Here is a 19,662-nt window from a genome sequence, read left to right on the forward strand (position 1 = left end):
TCCATATCTGAGGATGTCACAGTACCACTGTACATCAGACCAATAATCGAGTACAATGGACCCTTTTGCATGTACCTTGCCAGGCACCTGCAACAGTTGGAGTGACCTCAGAGGTTTCTCACCAAAAAATTACAGGGTATAACCAACATGTCATATGTGGACCAATTAAAAGCCCTATCACTTTATTCACTTTTCTGCCGATTACTGAGGTGTGATCTGAACCTGACTACAAGGCAGTGTCTAACCCAGCCCTGATGGAAATGTTGCATATTCACTCCAAAAATCTAAACATGAACTCTGACATGAATAGATCATGCTGTAGCAACATCTGTGTGTCACAGAGATCACTCCTCCTCTGGAATAGGCTTCATATTCATGTGAAACAGAGCCCTTCCTTGCCATCTTCAAGTGTAATCTTGACTGATGGATGGGAAATTGCAAATTCACTCCTGGGGTGGCACCCATTTCCCTTATGAACAGAGGCAGTCTGTAAAATAGTCAATATCCCCCTTGCTGACCTCTGTTATCTTTCCCCTAGGGATGGAAAATTGGGTAAAATCTGGGTAAAACTGGCTAGGCTTGCGAGTGCTCTTAATTAGCTTAGTAATCTCCTACGAACATATACCTATGGTATTCATTCTGAGATACTTGTCCGTGGAATAGGAGAACTTCCCTGTTCCTTTTGATAGGTGCTGTGGGATCTTTTCCCTCCAGCTGAGCTACCATCAAGTCAGGCCGATGGTGTCTCAGTTTAATATCTTATCTGAGGGATGGACACCCAGGAAAAAGAGTTAGACAGACTTTGCACTGCTTGCCTGTGATCACGTCTTCTACATTCTTAGTAACCATGGACATAATGTGGGTGTCAGTGTCCTTCACAAGAAGGGTTACAAAAATTCTCTACAAGTAGTATTGCATTTGCTCATATTGGTCACAGCCTTCCAGAGAAAGAACAAAGCAGGCTTTCCACTACCTATAAGTAATTGCCTGTCTCAGCCTTTATCTGTAATTTCAGAGAGAAAATAATGAAGTAAGAATGAGGATGAGGTTCCCCTCTCAAGGAATGCACATTAATGCATTTGTGTGTAATGGTGCAATTGCTCATATTGTTCATAACCTTAAGAACCTGCTCCCAAGTCTTGGAGGTATGCAGTCTTTTGAAGTTTGAATTACATTTGCACATCTTTTATGATCCATGCCTGGAGTGGGTCAAGGTAACATAATAGAACTAAAACTTGTACAACCAAAATGATTATTTTTGTAAAAGAAAACCTTAAAACATACCTTTAAATAAAGTGGCAGGCTGTCATTTTAACTTTTAGCAGCCCACATATATCGATAGTAAAATATGCTTATTACTGGTAACGAATTGTCACTTTTAAGGAGACATTTGCCAAAAAAGTGCATATCCCCAAGTCCTGCGAAGTAGGGGCTGTTTCATTTCTTTATATGATAAGTAAAAGCATGCAGTTGTAATATTATAGTTTCACATTTCTTTACATGATATGTAAACGCATGCAGTTGTAATATTATAGTTTCACATTTCTTTACATGATATGTAAACGCATGCAGTTGTAATATTATAGTTTCACATTTCTTTACATGATATGTAAACGCATGCAGTTGTAATATTATAGTTTCACATTTCTTTACATGATATGTAAACGCATGCAGTTGTAATATTATAGTTTCACATTTCTTTACATGATATGTAAACGCATGCAGTTGTAATATTATAGTTTCACATTTCTTTACATGATATGTAAACGCATGCAGTTGTAATATTATAGTTTCATAGGTTCATACTAAGCAGTTGAATAGGAAGAGCATGTACAGCCTACCCACTGCAAGCCCCACCACTTTGTATTCCTTTCCATGAAGGATTGAAGGGCCAGACCTAGTGAGTATTTGTTGTTAACCACCCATTCATTCAGGCTGCATATGAAAAGGGAAAAAAGGCTACTTTATTTAATACAGAGGAAGGATCAATTCTAGAAGCAAAATATTCTTTGTTATCTAACATGCCAGCAGGACTTGTTTATGTTAAGAATAAAATTCTTATATCAATCAGGTGTATCTTACACCTTCATCCTTTCAAATAATTACTAAAAGACTTCCTCTCTGCTTCCTGGCTTTGTCTCTGCTGCTCATCTTCGACCTAGTACTCCTAACACATTTCTTCACTTTTCTTATACCGCCCTTTAAAACACTAAATCATTTAACCTACTTATCCTCTTGTAATACCTCACTTTATAGTACTTTTTAAACTACTGTACTTACTTCTAATTAGCACAACCAAATTACTATTCCATTGCTACTTCTCTATTAATATTTAAACTTAATTATCACCTCTAATACTTCACTCTGTTGTATTTCCTAAATTACTCCCATCTATTTTAGACACCACTCTTCTGTCTGTAAATTCTCAATAAAATGCTCTCATATTAATGTTTGTGAATATCAAAACAAATGTTATTATACTATTTATTATGCTATGCATTCACAGAAACAGAGTTATAAAAAGTGTTATTGTAAATATTGATTGCATTAAACATGATACATTCGAGATTTTCTCCATGGTCCTCTAAAAGGGCACCCATGCCCAGTCAGACTTTCTTGGTAAACAAATGTCAATCAGTCAATAAATAAATAAATATTGAAGGTAGAGTTATTTTGTATGAGTGCTCATGATGTGCAGGTTTTGTGATGTTGTAGGAAGTCACTTAGGACACAATCATTTGAGGTCCCGTAGGCCATTTCTGAAGGAGTCTGAACAAGATGGATAAATCTCTAAGGTGCCTTGCATAGGCAATAGAACTCAATCCATTGATCTTTCTTTTGAGGAAGCATTGAGGTCTTTCAAGTTAAGTCATGTGTCTGGATAGGCACACATCAAAAGGAGCACTGTAATTCAATTTTGGACCTGATAAGGGGAGAGTCGAGGGTTATGATGACATCCTTTGACCTGGGAGATATACCTTAAGTAATCAAATGGATTTCAAAGAAGGATTTTCTAGCAACCATTGACACATTGTAGCTAAAACTAGTTCATTGTTTACAGCAAAAACTCGACAGAGGCTACGTCGGAGGCAAACACCACTAGGCAAGAGTTCCAACAAAAATTTAAATTTAATAATACCAAAAGTCAGAAACACATTGAGGTTAAGCGCTTTTTGTCCGGTTGCTTCACTGGACTTCTTCAGACCACAAAATGAACATAAGCACATAGTTAAAAACCCTCCACAACCAATTTCCCCTTCTATTACATCCAATCAAAGCACAAGGGAAACAATTAACAATTAACACTTGAATACTCCATAAAGAAAAAAAGGTGTCACCCTTTAAAATACTGTTCAATATAAACATTACATGAACCTAAAACATTTTAACCTATCATTAAAACACAGTCGCTCAAATACTTGAATACTTACAACATATAATACTAACAATAAACTAAAAAATATAATAAAATACCAGTTCAAACTAAGCTCAGTGTGAACCAAACTTCTATGAACTGTTTATATAAACCAAATAAACTAAGACCTAGTCATATTAAATAAAAATTCAATATGCAGAGTCATTACATAAATAAACAGCTAAATCAAATGTAATTACTACATTTAATACCAAGTATTTGAGTGACTGTACATATGTCACTAAAATAACTGAAATACCATCCTTGTAGAAAATGCACTCAGGAAGTAAAAATAAAAATCCAGTAATTTATTATTATTGAGCACTTTCATCTCCTGTAAGAGACTTCAGCAGAATGCAACTTCCTACTAAAAATGAACCATTTAAATACTTTCAATTAATGACATAACTGAACCTCATTAATTCCAATTTTTTTTTACATACCATTAAAGAAACCATGTCATAAAAATGTTGAATACATTCAAAAACCCTACTAAAATTCATATATAAACATATTAAAGAAAAGAGAAACTCAGTGGCAGCTTAAATTAGCTGGCAATGTTTCCACCCGGTCTGAATGAGACTGTTTCTATTCTCCCATGTTATTGGAAAGGGCTAATCGATTTTAGTAATATATATATATATATATATATATATATATATATATATATATATATATATATAATTTTAAACATGATATATTTAAGTATGTGAATTTGGGTTTCACATTACTATAAGTAAGTAGATACTATATATATATTTTTTGTGGTCTGAAGAAGTCCGGCTAAGCTACCTGATGAAAAGCGCTTAACCGCAATGTCTTTCTTACTGTTTAGTATTATTACATTTAAATTTTTGTTGGAACTCTTGCCTAGTGGTGTTTGCCTCCAATGTAGCTTCTGTCAAGTTTTTGGAGTTGTCTTCATTCCTGTCTTGCTTTCTTGTTCATTGTTAACAGAACTGCTCATAACTCTAATAACTGTATCCATTTGAGTAAAGGCACCATTAATGTGATTGGATATGGATGCTTCTGGTTTCCAAAGGATATGAAACTTTACTTTTTAGCCTTTTGCTTTGGATCATGGTCCTAACACCATTTATTTGCATGGGTCAGTCCTTCTTGCAGCTTGCAGTTGTCAGCAAACATGATCAAACAAAGGGCTTTCACATCAGCATTGATATCAGAGGAGTACAAAAGAAATAGAAGCATTCTGAATACTGAATACTTGGAACCTGTATTTTGGAAGAGAGTGTGCTCCAAATCAAAATTTGCTGGATTATGTCAGTGAGCCATTTTGCTGTCCAGTAGGTTACAGAAGGGTACATATTTACTTTAACTGGGTTAGCTCTGATGCCTAATTTTGGAATGGTCAAAGACCTTGCTTAAGCCAAGGTACACTGTGTGTTATTATTTGCCTAACCCAAGGTAAAAAAAGTCCACTAGATTAAATGACAGGGTCTTTATTTCACAGAAAAAAACTCATTTGGGTCAAGAACTTGTAAGATGCCAATATTTGTGATTATGGCATCCATAATGTCACACTCCATTGCCTTATTGATGCAGTTTGTAGCATTTATGGGTCTAAAGTTTCTGAGAACAGTGTTTGGACATCCTTTTTGAGGGCATCAGCCACAACATTTACCCATACCTCAGACATGAAATCAGATAACACACTGAAACTGAACATATTATACTGTAGGTCAACAAGAAAGTGTTATGTTTTTATCTCCAAGATAACTTAAGACATGCTTGTGGTTGATCTTTGGTTGGACAGACATGTCGTGACAGAATGTTAGGGGGAAACAGGAGAGAGAAGTTTGAACTGAATGGGTCTGTTAATATGCTGGCTGTTTCTTCATTCTAATTGACTGCTGCTGTTATATATAAGCTCATAGCAATGCTAGGTATTGTTACAGAGGTTCCAGACTTAGTTGGGAAAGGACAGAAGTGTCAGTTTTCAATTCATACTTAACCATGGTAGATTTGATAATTTTTATGTTCTTAGTTTAACTTCTTGAGTATAGTTTGGAGTGAGGGGTTTCCAGTTTGTCTTAAGGGATAGGAGCTTTCCTTTTTTATTATTATTATTATTATAAAGCTTGTTTATGCTGGGTGTCCACGAATATTGGTTATTCTTAAACTTGGATATTAAACATACAATTACGCAACAATGTCTCGGTCTGTACAGTCACACCTCCCTATCCACAAAACTTAGCAGTGACATCCACCCAAATCCACATTCATCTCAGCATATTCAGGTACCAGACAGCATATCCCCAGCAGCTAATTTATTGCTATCACCCCCCCCCCCCAGCCTGACAGTACAATTCATATATGCACCATACCAATTTATGAAGTTTTTATAACATACTCTATGAAGTTCATACATGAATAGCACTACAAATTCCAGACATCTTAGTTGGCACAGAAACATGACTATGGCAGGAAACAAAAAATGAAGAAACTAACCCAGCTATTCAAGTTCACCTAATTCATAACCATATCAGCTTGCTATAACAAATCCACAGCCAGGCAATCGACACTCAGTTGGATCTTAACTTCCTCTTCAAATAAAATATCATACCACAGACCTCTGTCAGGCAGCTTAAGTGATCACTTACTATTCTATGCCATAAGGAACCAAAGCAACAGTGCCAACACACATCATTACACCTTGGTTTCATAGTTTCATAGTTTAGTACTAGGCTAGCTGCCCTGGGGCATTTGTAAGCCTAGCCATAGTGATGTGGCTTTCGCCACCCCATGAAATGGTACAAAAATGCACAGAATAGATTTAGAATACTGTGCCTCTGTCTAGTAGTGACACAATGAAGGTCCCCTTATATAATAGAATTAGTTTACTGTGCCCCTGTCTAGTAGTGACAAAGATGTGACCCCTGGGGTAAACTTACGATCTCCCATCCACTCATCAAGTTTTCTCTTGAAGAGAGTCAGTGAGGGGCTTTGCCTAACATGAACTGGGATCTTGTTCCAAAGCATGGGAAGCCTCTGGGTTATGAATCAATCCCTCCAGCATGTCCTATTCATACTTGTGCCAAGGTTTAAGTCTTTAGCTCTCGTGGTCCTGATGGAGTTGGATTTTTTGAAGTGGAGCATGTCCGTCAGTTCCTGATTGGACATGGCCTTGTACATCAGGCAGAGATCACCTCTGAGCAGGCGGTGTGCTACTGAATAGAGCTGGAGTTTCTTTAGTCTGGCAGAATAAGACATATGTTGGAGACCCTTGATCCTCTTGGTGAGGTACTTTTGTGGTCTCTCCAGCTGTTGCAAATGCCGGGTGAGGTACATACCAAATGGGGCATTGTACTCAACCATGGGTCTGATGAGGGAGGAGTATAGGGGTACAATGACATCCTTGGATCTGGATGTGAATCCCTTCATGATAAGGTGTGCAAGGTAGAATGTTTTTCTAACCACTCTAGCAACGTGGGTGTTAAATGAGAGGTCGCTGTTGACTTGGGTCCCTAGGTCTCTGATTACTTTTTCCATACTCAGTGGGTTGCTGTCTATGTGATAATTTGTGGGTACTTTGTTTTTCCCAAAGGGGATGACTATACATTTTTTGGCATTTAGTTTAAGGCCATGACTCCGGCACCAGTTGTCCGTTTCTGTGAGGCCTTTTTTTAGGATGTATGTGTCCACTGGTGTATCGACTATGGCACCTAGTTTGCAGTCATCTGCGAACTTTGTCAGCCACAACCCTCTCATGTTTGCTTTAACATCTGAGAAATAAATGCTGAACAAGAGGGGTCCCAGGACAGATCCCTGTGGGACACCAATTGTGACTGGCTTTGAGTCCGACATTGCTCCAGCGATTTTAACTTTATGGGCTCTGTCCTTTAGCCAGTTTGCAACCCATCTAGTGACATGAGGGTTTACGTTTAAGCTGTTGAGCTTATCTATGATGCCTGAGTGGGGTATTGTGTCGAAGGCCTTGGCCAAGTCCAGGTAGGCTGTATGGACTGTTTTGCCCTCATCAATGGCTCTAGTGACTGTTTCAAAAAAGTCAACCAGGTTCAAAAGGCAGGATCTACCCTTTACAAAGCCGAACTGGGTGGGGTCAAGTGTCTGTAAGCCCCCTATGTCTCTGTTTATGAGTTCCATAATGATTCTTTCCATAGCTTTGCAGACCAGGCTGGTTAAGCTTATGGGGCGGTAGTTCCCAGGGTCTGTAGAGGTACCCCCTTTGTGGAGTGGGACCACTGTTGCTGTACGCCAGTGTTCAGGTACATATCCTGTAGTAAGGCTAAGGTTAAATAGCATTTTTATGTGCGGGTTTAGCTCCTCTTGGAGTTCACATAGCACGCAACCCGGGATACCGTCAGGTCCCACTGATGCTGTGTTTTCAGCTTTGTTGAGGGTGGTTCTCACTTGGACATCTGAGATGACAGGGAGATTACATTCAGCTGGGATAAGTATTTCTTCTTTTGGGGGTGAGGGAGGGGAGAAATTTGCACTGAACCTGTCAGCCAGAATGTTGGCAATATCTGTGGGTTCAGTGTATTTTGTCTTATTACGAACTAACTCTGAGCATATCTGAGGGTTTCCGCCCAGGTTTCTAACATAGCTGAAGAAGGCTTTGTGGTTGTCTTTAGTGTCCTTAGCAATTTTTCTCTCAAAGTTGGCCTTGGATGTTTTTATGAGAGAACGTAGTTTTCTGCTAATGTTGATCAGAGATGTCTTCCCTTTATGGGATTTTGCTCTGTCGTGCAGTAGCTTCCTTCTTTTGTTATACAATTTGTTAATGGCTGAGGTCCACCAGACAGGATGCTTGCCTTTGGTGGAGAGGGACTTGGATTTATTTGGGCTTGCATAATCCATGCATTCTTGGAGATGTCCATAGAAAGCATTTGTGAAGGATTCGGCATTGTGGGATGTGGTATCCACTGGCCCAGTGGGCTTAAAGGATACCATCTCAGTCTTAAGAAGAGTGAAGTCTGCTTTTGAGAAGTTTTTCACTGTGGTCTTTTGTGCTGGGGGTGGAGGTGGGATATGTATATCCAGGATGATTAGTTTGTGGTCAGATCTCACTAGTGAGGGGTATACCTCCTGTGTGGAGCATTTTGTCCTCATGTTTGGTAATAAATGTTACTACTTTTCTTGAACATGCTTTTTTTTTAATACATGATGTGTCCTTAACTTGGTGCCAGTAAAGACTCTCCTCATAGATGATGCTGCCTTGGAGTTTAATACAATATTCCTAGGTGTCCTAAACATACTATACACCATCAGAATAAAAATAGTTAAAGCTAACCCTGCCCCATGGCTATCCTTAGAAATTAAACAACTCATGAAATAAAGAGACAAATCCTAGAAGGACTGGACAAAAATAAAACATCTCTTTCTTTATTGGCATATTGATAACTAAGAAATCTCAAAACAACTTAACTTCATCTGTTACTCAACCAATCAAATCACAACTAATTATCCAAAACTGTTCAGAGCCTCATTCAATAAATTGTTAATTCCAGGAGGAGCTACACAGCCAACAACAAACACATAGAAACAAAAATATACCATTTCCAAACAATTCAATACCCACTTTATACAGCCAATAAAATCATTAACTAATCAGGTGACAAAACCAAGCTGCCCTACTCAATCAAATAATCCCCTTAAACATTTTCCTTCTATTCCATTCCCACAGATACCATCAAAAAATGCCTCAGAAAATTAAAGCCTACTACAACTGTCCTGGAACATCCACCTGGTGAATATTTTAAAATAACAGCTGCGGCTATTGCATATCAGGTCTCCTTTTTAATAAATGTATTCATTTCTGAAAATAAAGTCCCTTCACTATGCACAAAGTCATTCATTACTCCACTGCACAAAAACAGAAACAGTACAGATTTTTAAACTGTAAGATAATTGTCATTTTATTGCTAGTATCAAAAATATTAGAAAAATGTATTCATATACAACTTTGCAGCTTTTTAATAGATAACAAGCTTCTGTCTTCACCCCATTATGGTGGCTGTCCTTGTCATAGCACAACCACTGCTTTGCTGAATTTTGTTAATACTGTTAACTCCCATATAAATGCTTGTAGCCTGTTCTACAGCATCTTCTTAGACCTATCAAAAGCTTTTGTTCATGTCTGTCACCCGATACTCTTACATAAACTCTTATCCTTAGGGCTTAGCAACGCTTCACTGTAATGTTTCCATAGCTACTCTTCAAATAGAGCACAATGAAATGGAAAAAGGGTTTTTTAACCTTCTTGCCAGCAACTATTAGTGTCCCATAAGGATCAATACTTGGCCCTATACCTTGCAACATATTCATCAAGGGCCTCTGCACTGCAAGGAAAAATTCTACCATAGTTCAATATGCTGATGACTTGACCCTAATCTGCTCTGCCAAAACTCTCTCTTAACTCCAAGACCTTACCCAATGATTATTCTTGTTGATTGAAACATGGCTAAATAATTCACAAATATGTCTATATCTTAAAAAAATAAATTGCTGCTCTTTACTCCAAAACCCACTCTCTCAATAGAACAGTATTCACTATTGTCTCTGCCAGCAACACCATAATAGAACAAGTAAACCACACAAAATTACTGAGTGCCATCATAGATGACCAGTTGAAATTCAACCACCATGTGTCACAGGTGGTTCAAAACAACTCATCAAAAAATAGGTAGTTTATGCAGAATAAAAACCTATCTCATTGACATATAGCTGCTACATTCTTAGGGCTATCTCTCCTCTGTGCTGACCCAATCTCCATTAACTTCAAGTCTCAAAACTATCCAAACTTGAGCAATGCTATAGTAAAATACCCAGATTTGCAATAAACTATAACAACAGAACACACTATTTTCTAGCAGTCAGAGGATTAAACTGGTTAGAACTACCACATCACCTAGCTCTCTCTCATCTAGTTATTATACACAGACTTCTCTGTAAGATGGAAAGCTGTACAGCATTAACAACTTAATACACTACTCCCCCAGTTGAATGTAATACTCTAAAAAAAAATCACTAATCACTATAACCAAATCATGTACTGTATATACTAGCCTAATTACAGAGTTTCACTATTTTAGGCTATTCATTTGCCAAAGGAGTACCAGAAGATAAAAATTTCATGAGATTTACTTGGTAACCCTGTTCCCAGCTTTTAGTAGCAGCACCCTACTTTGCTCTGCCAAATATTGATGTGAAATGGGTGTTCCAATGCTGAGAATGGGGATGAGGCTATTGCTTGCCACAGCAAAGTAGCTCGTAGATTAGCTGGATGGTAAAGGTAGCAGCTTGATACAGCACAATGTCAACAAACTGCACTATTGCACAGACCGTTGCATCTCCAAAGCTGAATCATGGATTGATAGGCAAAAGGGATAGCTATAAGGACAATAAGGCTATAATACGGATCAAATGCTATATACTGAGGCTATAGCACAGATCAAATGTTTTTGAGCTCTATAAAGGATGGGTTGTTCAATATCATTCCATAATCATGCCTGACTGGTGTTACTGTAATACCACTGCTGATTCAATGTTCCCGAGGACACTAAACTATGAATTGTTTAATATCATTACATGATAATGCCAGATTGGGGTTACTGTAAAACCACCGCCAATTAAATGTCCCTGACCACTTTAAACTATGGACTAGTTAGCACTCTTTTAAACTGATATGTCCAAGCTGTCTATTTATAGAGTTGCTTAATGCATTTTCTCTCATCTGCAAGTGCAGCTTAGTAAGGTTTCAGTAATGGCTTAAAATATCTGTTTCCAAGATGACAGAACATTTTATAGAATTTAAAGAAATTTGCAAACTGCAGTGCATTGTATCAAGGAAAAACATTTGAGAATACTGCTACATAAAGCCTAATGAATGACAATGATATGTTTTTCCTCAGATATAATGATATCTATTTCAACTGCAATGAGTTGTTGCTGCATTTATGAGATGTTCCAGCTCTACAGTCTCTCATTTTATGCCTTTTTTATTCATGCCAATTTCTGTGTATGCATAAAGAAAACCATTAAAAGGAGTACATAATTTATTCTGAAGCATTCTGGAAAGGTTGAGCCCGTAATGAAAAGTCAGATAACAACATTAACATTGTAAGATATAAAATTTAAATGGCTCCTCTAAAGATGTCTTACCATGTAGAATAATGACTTAAAATTTCTTAGAAAAAATAATAAAGCCGCACTAGAATACAAATTATGAAATGGCAGACCCCCTCATCCATCTATTCTAACTAAAGGGAACCTTCACCTTTCCTGTTATTATTGCTTGCACTCTTCTGTTTAAATGCCCTTTATTTTAACATGACCTTGACACACAATATACTGAAATTTTCAGGAAAATGGAACATTATCTGAATGTTCTTTCCATGAGAACACAAGATACTCTTAACATGTGTTTTAATGAGTAGCTCAGAGATGACTTCCTCTGTCTCCCAAAGTGCTCACTAACAGTTTGCTTAGGTTGAATGTTGCAGTTAAATGTTTATGTCAAAGTTAACTTTTAACATTTCATCATTAAGGCTGCTGTATCTCATAGCAAAAAATATAAAAAAGTATAATTTATATTTAAAGTAAAGTAACATAAGCAAGTAAACAAACTGTGACAAAATATAAAATAAGAGATACATGCTGTGCTGAACATAAAGATTCTAAATTCCATCTTACATTTTCAAATATTTCAGTTTTGTCCTACAGTGAGCCTGTATCAGTATATTATACACTAAAGGCAGAAATATATACGGTTGCATATCTTAGTACATCATGAAAAACCACAGAAATCTAGTTGTACAATATATTTTATGACATTGTGTGACATAAGATTACATTACACATCTTTATTTTGCTCTAGAAATATACAGTACTTTACTATGTCCTGTGGAATTCTTTTTATAAGCAGAACAGTATGACTAATTCACATACTAAGTATAGCTTAAATGGATTCATGAGACAAGCACACTTTCACGTTGAACAAAACTGTAGTACAAGCAAAACCATCTAGTGTCTTTGTAGCCTCTTTAATATTTTTTTCTTTTTCCTTAGATCTCCATGGTGGCCATCTATCCCTTTTCTCCTTGCTGTTCTATGGACACATTTGTTCCCCTTGGGGAGACCACTTCAGCCTTTTCATTGCTAGAGGAAATAGGCAAGTTACTCAGGTGTAACAGCTACCATACACCTGCTAGTTATTAGGATTTTGTAGTCTTAGCCTAGTCTCCCCTGTGCATCAGTAGTCAGATCCTAGGGATTGGTGAGTCAGGGGCCTTTGCACAATATGCATCTATACCTCTGCTAGTGATGTAATTAATTGGACTTGCCCCTTTGTTTGACCCTGGTCTTTAGTAAGACTTCAACCACAGAATACAAGCACAAGGATCAAGGTAGCCCTCAACACTACTCCACTGTCCTACCCAACTTTAATTTTTACTTGAGCTACAGTTTGAGCTAGTCACCTTGGCTATGACTGTTTTTTATGTGCTGCTTTATCACAGGTTAGATTACCCCAAATAAACCATTGTTCATTGTAATTACTAATATAGAAAATTTAAAATAATAAAAATATGGAAGGAAAATAAAGCATTCCTGCAATGTTTACTATGGCATGCACAACTGGCAACTTCTGTTGATAACTCTCATTGATAATAACAATCATTAAAAGTGTCTAACAGATAACTGTATGACTAAAAGGAATATAAACTAAATGAGTGACAAGACCAAGTAGTCTTAGCAGTGCCCTCTTTCATGTTGTACACCCTTACTAGGAGGTGTAAGGGACTCAATGATTTGTGGAATTAAGATAGTTGTTTCAGGGATAATGTTTGCTATAAATTTGCTTGATTGCATATTGGCTGTCTCAGCTGTGTCTGAGTAACCTATACCATTTAGTGATTTACTGCTTGTATAGTATTATCCTGGTAATACATAAGAACTGCTTCTTTAGTTCCATGAGGTATTTATTTCATAAGTCTTGATGCTTTAAGCCATTGGGATATATTGCAAATGTTACAACTGCTTTTTTTATTTCTGGAAAGTTGTTCTTTCTGAAGTTGTTTCATATTTCAGTTAAACCAGCATTCAGCTCATTTATCTGGCAGCCCAACTCCATTTCTGCTTATGTAATGAACTCTTGATTGGTACTAATTATGTAATTAAAACATGCTTCCCGGGTGTTTGAAGGAACTGAAAAAATGAATCAAATTCCGTTCCAGTAATACATCATATGCACAGCTCACAACACTAAAACCAAAAGAAAATGAAAACTTGCTTATCAGTTATGAAAGTAATGGTTTCATTGCTATAACATAGACATACATAAATGATTTATTTTATACCTGGTATGTAGTTTCAGTGATCAGATATACTCATCTTGCCGATATATGTCTTACTAATATGTCAGTTATATGTCCTAACTATGCAACATACCTCTCATTGTATTTTAGTTGCATATATATTTCACTGTCTGTAAACCAACATACCTCACTAAATATGAAATATCTGAGAAGCACCGATTCTCATAAATATATATAAAAGCAGACATCTGTATTTTGTAGTTTCATATTCACCCTTGACTTCTGTACTAAATTACTATCTAGCTAACTAAGTAAATAACTAACTAAACTAACTAACTAACTAACTAACTAACTAACTAACTAACTAACTAACTAACAAGGCATGCATGTGAGCAAGTAAGCTTATTTAGGCACTTTTCTGTTAACAGGGCAATAGTGTTAAACTGCAGTTGATGTGAAGATGTTTCTTTTTTTCTGCTTGTAATTCCATCTTCGATCTCCTAGTCGTACTTACGGTATCAATTGTCATTTGTGATAATGGCATTCTTCTCTACAGGTTGTAATTTGGGCTTTCTTGTCCAAGAAACAGTACATTTTTCACACAAGTCACTGCTGCTTATTTTGCAGTTGCGCTCTGCGTTTAATGTACACTTTTTTGTTGGAGTGATTTCCTCCAAATTCAGTGCCACTAGACACTTGTAGAAAGATCCCCTCTTACTTACTAAAACTGGTGTACATTACTGACGTTATATTGGCTGGAAATAAGGACATGCTTGTCTTTCTGAGCATCTGCTGATTGTTAAGGGGCAGTGTGTTCACATTCTTAGTAACTGCGGGTGATCTGAAGTGACTGCTGATGGTTTTTGTCCCAACTCAGTGCCGCTTTCAGGGACAGTTATAACAAGCTTCCCTCTTACTTCCTAAAAATGGTGTAAGTCATATACGTTATCTTTTGACAAACACTAATGAAGTGCTCCTACCTCCCAGTGTGTGCTAATTTGTAATGGTCATTGTGTGTTGATTTCCAATGCTATGAGCCATCTCTGTCAACGTAAGCAGTAACACAGGGGGAGACAAAACACTTGTAAAACTAGTGGCCTCTGTGGGAAATGTGCAGTGAAACTGTTGAGAAAGGGTTGGGTAAAATAGCGACAACCGCTGAAAGTGTGAAGATATAATCAAACATTTGCAGTACTTCTCTGGGGACGTTTTGCGGCAATATTTCTGTTTTGCAAACTCTGTTGTCCCATTAACAGAAAAGTACCCTTATTTATTTATTTAAATTTGCTAAGTGAATAAATGAAACGGTTCTTTTCAGTTGTGATCCAAAACAAAAGACAGAGACATCATGTACTGACATTATTTAACTGACTCTTTTTAGGTGTTTAGTATATTTATAATATGAAATCAAATAGTTTAATCAGTATATATTATTGCAACCCATTTGTTCATCACATATAATAATTTGGCATTGCATAATACATACAACAGTGTAAAACTATTAAATAAAGAATCCCAACATTACTTATGTTCATTTGAATTTATAACATTAGAGCTCACATTAAATAACATTTTCTATTTAGACTATAATGCATATAAAAGTAATATTTGGAATTCTAAAAATGTGTAAAATTCAAAGTGATAGATTCCTGCAGCACAATATTATAAAAGCAATAATATAAAGCACCATATAGTTTCTGTATAAGTGAGATATTGAATTTATGGAAATACTGACTTCATTGACTATGGTATATTGATTCTGTGTAGTAACATCAATAAAACTACTTCCATTTACATTCCCAAAACACCTATATTCATATATATAAAACTAGTATTTTCACAGACTACCTCTAGTAGCAAAATTGTGAGGAGAAGCAGTGGCTTGTGATATCAAATTATGCATATTTAACAGATTTAATTACCTTGCATCTCCGAAACTTTTGTACATATTGATTGTCTTTATGGAAACCAATATATTGAAAACCATATTTTAACATCTGGTAATGAAAACTGATTTTAAAACTATCAGTCAAGAGTTAATTACATACTTAGAAATGGAGCTGGACTTGTTTGCTACATATATGAGCTGGATGCCCGTTTAATTAAAATATGATGCACTCTGTTTAAATATGAAACAACTTTAGAAAGAATAATTTTCCAGAAATGAGGTTTGGCTACAAATCAGTTTGTCCAGGAACATCTTCAGAAAGGGGGTTAAATGGGATTCAAAGATGGCCGCCATTCTATAAGCACTGCAGTACTTCAGCTCTCCAAAGACCAGAGAAAAAAATCAACCCTGCGGATGTACATTTGGAGTTAATCCACTAATTGGCAGCAATTATTAAACTACTAGAAGTCAGTGATCTTCTTGAGGAAAAAAAATTGAAAGAAAATACTTGGTGACAACAGGATTGGAACTGATTGTTAGGTTGACTCTGAACAGAGCACCAAACAAAGGACTGAACTACCTCACTTCTGAAACTTTTCCTTGGGAAATATCTTAATCTGCAACATTGCAAAAAGTCAAAAGAAGATAAAAATATGGATACTACAACTACTAAAACTAAACTGTCAGCATTACAGTCTCCAGAGAAGGAATCTATAATTAAGAGACAGAAAACAGTTAAACAGCAAGAGACTGCAAAAACAGGGGCAACAACGAAACCTGATCAACAGGTCACAATGGAAGAAATTAAGTCAGCATTACTACCTATACAGGAAGCTTTAAAAGATCTAACATCCCAAACACAAACATTTAGTGATACATGCAACCGGATTCTTGCAAAAATGGAGAAAGCGGAAACCAGAATAGCAGCAAATGAAGACAATATAACATTGCTCACTAAAAGAACTGAGTCCCATGAGGCTGACATTCAAATGATGCAAAACAAAATTCTGGACTTGGAAGCAAGATCGAGACGTAACAACATAATCATCAGAGGGATCCCAGAATCAATCCAATATAATGATCTGACCACTTCTATTATACAAATATTTGAAACACTGCTTAAGGACTCTGTGGCTGTTCAGCAAATTGTCATGGAAAGAGCGCATAGAGCATACAGGGACTCCCAAGCTTCAAATACACCCAGACCTGTGTATGTCAAAATATTAAACTTCCAAGATGTGAGTAAAATACTTCTAACCATTAAAAAATCTGGTGGATCTATAATATGGCAAAACTATAAAGTTTCTATAGCGCAGGATTTACCAACACAAATAAGGCAGTCTAGACAAATGCTGGCTCCATACTGTAAGTTTCTGATTGATAAAAACATTAGATTCCAAATGAAATATCCTAACAGCTTAATTTTTACTGTTGATGGCATTAAGTACTCTGTAAACACAAAAAAAGAAGCCAGACCTACCTTTATGAAGCTTTTTAAGGCTTTGCCACCGTCAGAAAACTGAACAGTCTAACTAGGCTTCTTCCAGCATCAGCGTGAATGGGAGACTGCATTTACGAGGATCCGAGGCTTTAGAATCCTTTGTCTGTTCTTGTTTGTTCAGCAGGCCTGGAAAATTTCCGTTTTATCTTCTTATCTCGTCTTCCCAGCTGAAACACGAAGATTCCACGATGTTTTATGGCTCTAACGAGCGCTTCTGACCCTCGAGGCAACAGGAAATAAGGTAAAGGAAGCAGGGGGACCGTTTTGAGCGTGGTGCAGCTGGGAGGTCCATTCGCGAATTGGTTCCCCTGTCGCGAGCGCGAAGGTATGAAGAAGAACTGCCTGAACTGATGCAACTGCTGGGAAGAAAGAAGAACTGCTGAGGAACCAAAACGAAGCTTTTTTGGACTTATTTAAGGGTAAAATGACTGCAGGATGATCATTGAAGTCAAGTGTGTCAGGTAAAGGCTAAAATGAATGGTTTGACTGTTGTAGTATGAGACTCTATGGCTTAGTGGTTAATTAAGGTAATGCAGTCTTTGTTTTTTTTTTTCTTTTTCATGCTTGCCTTCTATTTTTACTGTGTTTCTGTCTTGTGAATAAATATGTTTCTTTTAAATTTTATCATTTTAGAGAAAAAGTATAATCTGTAATTAGCTAGAGATGCAAGGACACTGAATGTAATAGAGGTAAGGGATTTGGTGACAAGAATAAAGAATATGTAATAATATGGCTAAAGATGTCTAAGATAATATATCTTCCTTCTATTTTATTCTTTTCTTGTCTGCTCTCTTTTGGCTTTTTGAACCTTTTTTTCTTCTCTTTGACTACCTACCAGTACAATTAGTAAATGTGCATTATAGTTTATTTTTAACTGCAATGATCTATAAACATTAGTATGGAACGTGGTAGGATTATTTTGGAGAAAAATAGCTGACTATAATAATAGCATTATTTAAACAAAATGTATAACAACTGTGTGCATATTATCTGAATTGATAGTTAAAATGTTTTAGAACAAGTAATTATAATGCTAGTATGTTATTGCTGAATATAAAGTCTGATATAAGTGAATTATTTGAAATGTCAAGTGCAATTAGTTTATATGAATAATGGGGAAAATGTACAGAGCTGTAGTTACTTGAGTGCAGTGTTTAGTAGGGAATGTCTGGGTTAGGCTTTGTAGACATAGATGTAGTTGGTGTAGGTTTTTTGCATGATATTTTATTGTTAATTCGTAGAATTGGTACATTAGCTACTCGGGGAATTTTAAGCAATGTGAAAAGCCTATGTTCATCCTGGTCCAGAGGAATAGTGGATAGGCACTGGGTAGGGATGGGATGGCAGTTTTGTTTCCAAAAAAATTACGAAATGCCAACACTTGTCAATCTAAGGTGGAAAAAAAAAACTAGATATTGTTATACATTAATAAATAGCTTTGAATGTGGATAATAGATTCCTGGAATGTTAAAGGACTCCAGAACATGAAAAAAAGAAAGCTGTTTTTGCATCTGTTTTTTAAATCAATAGCTGGTTTTATTCTATTACAAGAAATGCATTTGACTAATGACCAGTGGGAAACAATGAAGGACAAGAAATGGATTAGGAAGATTGTGATGGCGGAAGGGACTACGAATAGTGCTGGGGTGGCAATTATAATCAAGAATCATTTTCAAGGAGAAATTTTGGAAGACAAAATAGATAAAGAAGGCAGATGGTGTTTGGTGGTTCTCAAATCCGACAGTTATGATAAACCTATAGCACTTATATGTGTATATGCCCCTAATGTGAACCAACATCATTTTATAACTTCAATTTACTCCGTTTTACAGTCATATAATAACTGTTACATAGTGATGGGAGGGGACTGGAACTCATACCAAGATTCTAAACATGATAAGCTGGGGGCTTCTACAGCTTTTAATAAGCAGGCAATGGTAGCGTTGAAAGAACTGAGAACTGATTTCAAACTGTATGACCCTTTTAAACACACACACACATACAAGCAAAGGCAGAGAACTTTACCTTTTACTCTAGCTGCCATAAAATGTGGTCGAGAATTGACTTTTTTCTAATTTCAGAAGTATTCATTTCACTTGACCCTAGGGTTTCTAATCAAGCTAGACAGTTCTCTGACCATTCTAAGATAACTTTAACTTTAAATACCAATATTTTGAAAACTAAAAGTCACCATGGATATAATTGGTCCTTAAACCCATACCTATTGACCAAAGAGGATATATTACAGGAAGTCAAGGAAATACTTAAACAATTATTATATAATATTCCCATAATAAACATCCAATAGATATAGAATGGGCCACAACTAAAACTTTGTTAAGAGGATTATTTATTCAGAAAGCCACATATTACAAAAAATTACAAAATAAAGAACAACTGGATTTGGAAACCAAAATACAACTACTGGAACAGGAGTTGATGAAGAACTATAATGAACAGACAGAAACTGAGTTGTTAAGATGTCAGAAAGAGCTGTTTCTTTTGCATAATAGAAAATTGACACTGTATGAACAAAGAAGTTTAGTTAAATATGCAAATC

This window comes from Protopterus annectens, chromosome 4.part0, assembly GCF_019279795.1.
Source record: "Protopterus annectens isolate FY-2018-M chromosome 4.part0, PAN1.0, whole genome shotgun sequence".
Taxonomy (NCBI): Eukaryota; Metazoa; Chordata; order Ceratodontiformes; family Protopteridae; genus Protopterus; species Protopterus annectens.